The sequence below is a fragment of the Cetorhinus maximus genome, chromosome 2 (genome assembly GCF_964194155.1).
Source record: "Cetorhinus maximus chromosome 2, sCetMax3.hap1.1, whole genome shotgun sequence".
In the NCBI taxonomy this organism is placed as follows: Eukaryota; Metazoa; Chordata; class Chondrichthyes; order Lamniformes; family Cetorhinidae; genus Cetorhinus; species Cetorhinus maximus.
Genome location: NC_135880.1, coordinates 79683599 through 79690626, shown reverse-complemented (window position 1 = coordinate 79690626; position 7028 = coordinate 79683599).

Here is a 7028-nt window from a genome sequence, read left to right as displayed (position 1 = left end):
GAATACTGAAAGGCCTGGATAGAGTGGACGTGGGGAAGATGTTTCCATTAGTAGAAGAGACTAGAACCCGAAGGCACAGCCTCAGAGTAGAGGGAAAACCTTTTAGAACAGAGATGAGAAACTTCTTTAGCCAGAGAGTGGTGAATCTATGGAATTCATTGCCACAGAAGGCTGTGGAGGCCAGGTCATTGAGTGTATTTAAGACCGAGGTAGATAGGTTCTTGATTGGTAAGGGGTCAAAAGTTATGGGGAGAATGGGGTTGAGAAACTTATCAGCCACGATTGAATGGCGGAGCAGACTCGATGGGCCGAATGGCCTAATTTCAGCTCCTATGTCTCATGGTCTTAAGATGCTTCCAGTGTAGGTAGGGAGTTCCAGAATTTTGACCCAGAGAGGCAATATATTTCCAGGTCAAGATGGTGTGTTACTTGGAGGGGAACTTCTCTGCACCTCTTCCCTTGCCTTTCTAGGTGATGATGGCCAGGGTTTTAGAAGATCGACGAGGTCTTGGCAATTTGCTGTAGTGCATCTTTTAGATAGCACACACTGCTGCTATTGTGTGCCAGTGGTGGAGGCAGGGAATGTTTAAAGTGGTGGATGGAGTACCTATCAAGTTAGCTTTGTTCTGGATGATGTTGAACTTCTTGAGCGTTGTTGGGGCTGTACTCAAGCAGGCAAGTGCAAAGTATTTCATCACACTCCTGGTTTGTACCTTGTAGATAGCGGAAAGGCTTAGAAGAATCAGGACGTTAATGATCTGCAACAAAATTCTCAGCCTCTGACCTGCTTTTGTAGTCACAATATTTATATGACTGTTAAGTTTCTGGACAATGGTGGCTTCTAGGAAGTTGTTAGTGGGGGATTTTTGGTGGTATGCCATTGAATGTCAATGTGATATGGTTAGGATGTTTCTTATTGGAAATGATCATCACCTGGCACTTGTGTGGCATGAATGTTACTGCTACTTATCAGCCTCCAAGTCTGAATGTGGGCATGGACAGCTTCATTATCTGAGCAGTTATCTGGAACTGAACACTGCACAATCATGAGTGAACATCCCTAGTTCTGACCTATGCTGAATGGAAGCAGCGGATAGTTAGGCCTAGAATGCTATCCTGAGGAACTGCTGTAGCAATGACCTGGGGTTGTGATGATTGGCCTCCAACTACTACATATTCAGCCAATATTCATCCACGTACAGCACTGCTGAGGTATCCATCTTGGGTTCTGTGGGCCCCTTGGCCATCCTCAAAAATGTTTAATAGTGCCCACATTTCTTCAATAGATAATTTTTCATGCTACTAGACAGTATTTATGCTCAGATATCTCTTGTGCCTTGGGAATGTTGTGTCAAAATTTCCTCATTTGCACTACATCATAATGTTTATTTGGTGGGGGGCGGGTCTGGGGCTATTGTGTGCTTGCCCCGTCATGGGTTGGAAATTCTGAAGGGCAGAAATAGGGGAAAGGACTTGGGGAATCAATGCTGCCCCTTCATTCTCCATCTTTCCAGATTATGGATTTTTAATGCTAGAGGAAGTTCATACCCATAATTCCTGGACCATCATCCTAAATATGACGAGAGTTCTGAGGTATAAATATGAGGTCATGTAACTGGTGCGTAGTTCTGGTTCACCTTGCATCCACATGGGAAAATGGATGATAAAGCACCAATAAAAAAAATATTGGCTTAGAAATGCCATATGATGGGTTACACCACTGTTACATAATGGATGGTCTGGAGGTATTTACAGGAGAATTTGGTGGGGCAGCTCAAGTGTATAAAGGAATAACAATTGGCTTAAAACCCAAATAAACAGGAGTAATCTCCTAGGGGGCATGGAAATTAGAGCACAGCTCTTAAAAAGGCAGTTTTAGTTGAAGGTTGAAGCAACAGGCTGGGCAATAGCAGGAAAGTAAGAAAGAGTGTTTGGCTCAGTTAGTTTGATAGCATGTCACATGGCTGTTTTTGTGTCTTTTTATAAGAATATCTAACACAGAAGGGACAAGGCCATGAAACAGCAGAAAATACATCACAAGTTTTAAAAAGTAATCAGGAGAGGCAGAGTGCTGTGTTTCGGAGGTAGTAAATGTGATAACAAGGTTGCTTATGCCTTGAGAAGTGGCACTGGCACTGTGTGCCAATTTTTTCACAACCAGGACCCAATCCAATGCTGGAAAATGTTCAATAATCTGACTAGGGTAGGCAAGGTAACAAACAGCCACTCTACCTTTTCTTCTTTGGGCATCAGCACATTCTTCACTCTCTAAAATTAACAGCTGGACAATTACCCCTTCAACATGTAATCCGGTTAAGGAGGAACTAATTTGGGATCCCACATTATGGCTACCTATTTTCCCTAACAGCAATTACTAAATGCACATCCCCATAGCTCCTTTCTCACTTAAACAGGGTAATATCATCAGACCTCACTCAGTTATTCTGGTGCCTACTGATCACTTCAGCTCTCAATACAACTTTTTAAAAAATTTGTTCTTTCATGGGGTGCGTCATTGGCCAGCATTGATTGCCAATCCCTAATTGTCTTTGAACTGTGTGCTCTTCAGGGATACCATGGAATGGACATAACCACGGAAAAGAGGCAAGTAGAGCAAACCTCTCAACAACCCGTTGCCTGCCACATGCTTCTATCCCATTCTTAACTTGTATTTCCTTTCCTGCAGATTAACCATAGCAGTGGGCTGGGGTATGCATGATGCCACAGTAGGAAAAGGAAGATGAGGAGGAGAAAAGGAGGAACAAGAACACAACTATCTCCTTGTAAACAATGGTGATATGGAAAACAAAGAGGATGATAATGAAGAGGGTGAAGCAGGAGATCAACTTGGATTAAATCCCCTATGAGTTCCTGCACAAACCCCCTGCCCCATCCTCTTCTGCCCCATACTTCTCAAGCTCAACCCCTGCATCACTTGCTTCTTCCGTTCAGATAATTTCGCCTGGGGATTTAGATAATGTTGGTAAGGAAGGGACGTTGGGCGATTCACACAGCACAAGGTTGCTGGAAGAGTGGGCATTGAATGAGGATGTGCCATCTTCCCAGTAGAGGCTGAGGAGAAGGCTACCCATAACTTCATAGTTGTGCAACCCAAAACACATGACTGCACTCCACAACTTTCACTTTTTAAAAATTTTTTCTTGGGATGTGGATGGCGCTGCCTAGGCCAGCATTTATTGCTCATCCCATTATTGCAGCAATATCAGGGGAGCTTTCTCTTTTTTGCAATAATAGAAGCACAGGCTGCAGCTTTGGTGACAATAGGGGAGAACTAGACAGCGTCCTGTATACCAGCTTCTCATGATAAATATCTACTGCTAATTCTATCATCAAATAATGAAGAGTGTGCCACCTAGAGGAGCTGAAGATAGCATGAATATAGATCAGATTCCAGGCTTTTGTAATGTATGGGCTGAGTTTTCCCTCTGTCAGGGGGGAAGTTGATGGGCGGGCGCGCACAGGCGGGCTTCCGATTGGCACCCCCGATCGGAGGCTTGGCGCCATTTCACGTGGGCGGGCCAACTAAGGCCCATCCAGCGTGACGTCCGCACAGAAGCGTTATGCGCTCCCTGTGCGGGCAGGGTGGGGGGTGGGGCGGAATCCCAAAATCGAGAGTGCGCTCTTTCACGCAGGTGCACGAAAGAACGCACTCATCTCCCTGAGGCTAAGTGCTGCCTCAGGGAGATCGGCTAAAAATATACAAAACCTAAAAGTAGAAAAGTAAAATTTCCCTAATATGAGTTGGAACATGTCCATAATTGTCACAAAAACTTTATTAAAATTTTTTAAACCCTACATGAAACCTCATCCCGCCTGTGGATGAGGTTTCATGCTTTTTCTAGTTTGGTTGGACGGGCAGGTCCTTTAATTACATAATTGCCTCTGTCAATGGCCTCAATTGGCCATTGACAGGTCGGCAGGCGCACAGCTGATTTCGCTGCACCCCCGCCTTCCTGAAAATTTAAATGGGGCGCGGTGACGTTGGGATTCCCCCTGACGTCACCGTGCGTCATTTTACGTATCGTTGAGCGGGCTCGCCGACGTGTAAAATCCTGCCCTATGTATGTGATCAAGAATCCTTTCTCCTATCTTGCCTTAGATCTGCACAATACTACTTTGTAACAGATTTTTTAAATAAGGTTTAAACAAAATTAACAAATTACCTTATATTTTTGCATATACTTTTGTCCTTTGGAAAATAGAAAAAGAAAGTTGAACAACACATTGAATTCAAAAATATAACAAAATATGTAAAAATATACATGAAAGAATTCAGCATCTTCATTTGAGATATTGCAGTCTATTCCAAACTTCCCCAGAGCAGCATAGTCCTCAGACTAATCGTCTTTTCTTTTCTGGGGTCCTAGAGTTCCTCCTTGTTAGTGCCAAACCAAGTGTGTCAGGTTGCTGCGCCCCAGGAGGTCCTGGACTCTTGGACTGAGGAAGATGTGTGGGAGAGTGCCCTTGTAAACTTGCTGTGTGGATTGGTTGTTCAAGCACAGACCCCATGAACCTTAGTGGCTGGAGGGATGTTTGGGAGAAATGCTGCTGCATGGATAGGCGTATCTCTGAGATGTTTTGAGCCATTTCCTGGGTGTGAAGGACTAACTGCTGGTTCTGCAGCACCAGTTCTCTGGTGTTCTCAGCCACTCCCTTTGTCTGCTGTGCCACCTGATGGGTATGCTCAGCAACTAAGTGAGTTTCATGAGCTAACTCCCGGGTTGCCTGTATGAGGTCCTGCATGAGGGGCTGGAATCCTTCCCAAAAATCTCTCAAGAGTGCAGTCTGCTGGTTTTGAGATGTGAGCAGTTGCTTATCAAACTCATTAATTAAACTGGCCTTGGGTGGTGGGCATGAGTCCCTGTGGGAAAGGTATGCCTCTGGTAATGAGGGTGGCACATGAGCAGATGATGGAGATTCCGAGGCTGGTGTCCAACTTCTTGCTCCATCCTCATTGCAAATGACTTGTCTTCCTGATGGTCCAGCTTCCTCTGCAGAGGATCCTCCTTCCTCCTTTACTGGAAAAAAAGGCAATTGGAGGTTTTCGTATTAAATCACGAGAACTAAAGAACACTTAAATTTCAATCAATAATACTATTCTACATCAGTAAGTTGCTTAAAAATGAGTTTGAAAAATTCAAGCTTCATCATCACTTAAGATGGGAACAAAGTTTAAATTATATTGCTTTATAAGGGAGCTTTTGGGCAGGCTCAATGCACTGAACAGCATGCTGCAAAATATTTACTGTCATCACTGTGTCAGCCATTAGGGAAATTTTCACAGTGTTTATTTTTTAAAAAACATTTAACCAGCACCTCAATTAAAAATAAATACCTTTCTGGCCTCAGATGCAACTGGCAGCATGTTGAATCATTGCAATCTTCTCAATTTATAAACATATATCATGAAAGAATCATATTTCATAGCAATATTGTCCCTTTAAAGATTAGAAACAAATCAGTTGGTAATTATACTTTTTGTTGAAGCAATGTCATGTTTTCATTATCTTATTGTTTAAAAGGTGACGCGTTTTTGGTTCCAGGGTTTATGAAATATATAGGTCAATGGATATCTCTCTGTTTGAAAAACATTTTCACCTTCCAACCCTACCTGAAAAGTTTGACAGTATTTGTGTTCAACAGTGTTCATTTGCACCCATCTGATATCAATTGTGCTCAAAAGCAATCATTTAGCTATCATTTAACATCAATTGCGCTCAAAACCAATCATTAATTTAGATATCATTTGACATCAGTTGCACTCAGAAGCAATCATTTCACTATCACTTAACATGATAAGTACCATAACTGACATCAATATCATCAACTGCCCCAAACCACAGTGCTCAAACATTTGTGATTAGTGACATCACTTAAGCATTCGGACACTAAAATCAATCATAGAGTTTATTTTCCGTATTTCTGAACTTCGATAGCTTCAAACATCATAAAACTGAGCTAACCTTAGAAAAAGTAGACCGTGTTTTGATGAGGTACTTCTATGATTTTCTTTGTAACCGATAACTCGTGCAACACAATCTGCCTAACATCCCCCCCTCCCCCTCACTGGGTTGCAGCTATTTCCTCCCCATCAACTCCCCTCCCTGGAGCAATTTTCTCCCCCAGCGAGAAATTTTCTCCCCCACCGGCAATTTTCTTCCACCTCCGCACCCAAACCCCTCGCCCCAGAGAAATTTTCTTCTGCACCCCCTGACTCACCTAAACCTATCAGGTAGGGTGAGCCAACATAAAGCAGTATTAGGTCATATGACCAAAAGCTTGGTCAAAGAGGTTAAATGGGCTTTAAAGATTCAGGGAAAATCACGGACCGCTTTCCCCACAATGCAGGCTTCTGACCCCTATTTAACACAGGCGCCAGGACCCTGAAGCTTAATGGAAAAATCCTGGCCTGGAGTCTGAAATGGAGGGTGGGATTTTCCAGTCCCTGTAGCAGTGGGGCCCATCGCTGGTGGGACCAGAAAATCCCGGCAGGAAGGTCTTTCAATCTTTTGGATTTTTAGAATTATCAAGGTAAATGCAAGCCAGAAAAAAAAAGCCCATTTGCCTCCCTTAGTCCAGATTGCAGCAGTTCTCTTCCTCTCTCCCCCAAGCCCCTCTCTATCACTCCCTTCCCTCCCCCTTCTTATTCCCCTCCCTCCTTTGCCCCCTCCCCTCTTCCTGTTTCCCTCCTTCCCCATTTCCCCCCTGCTCTTTCCTCCTCCCCTCTTCCCCCTTTCCCCTCTCCCCTTCCCTCACCCCACCAACCAGAGATCTCTGCTTACAGGGCTGGCCAGAAACCAGAAGTGACATCTTCCGGCTGGCTTTCCCCGGTTTTGAATCCGGCGCAAGAGCTGCAAGGATCGTCGCAACGAGGTAACTATTGGGGACGTCGGGGGGCAGAGGGGGTGTTCGCGAGAGAGGTTGGTGGGAGGGGGGTTTAAGAGAGGAGTCGGCGGGCCCAAGAGAAAGGTTGGCAGGCCTTGCAGCTTTGGCAAGGCCTAGAATTT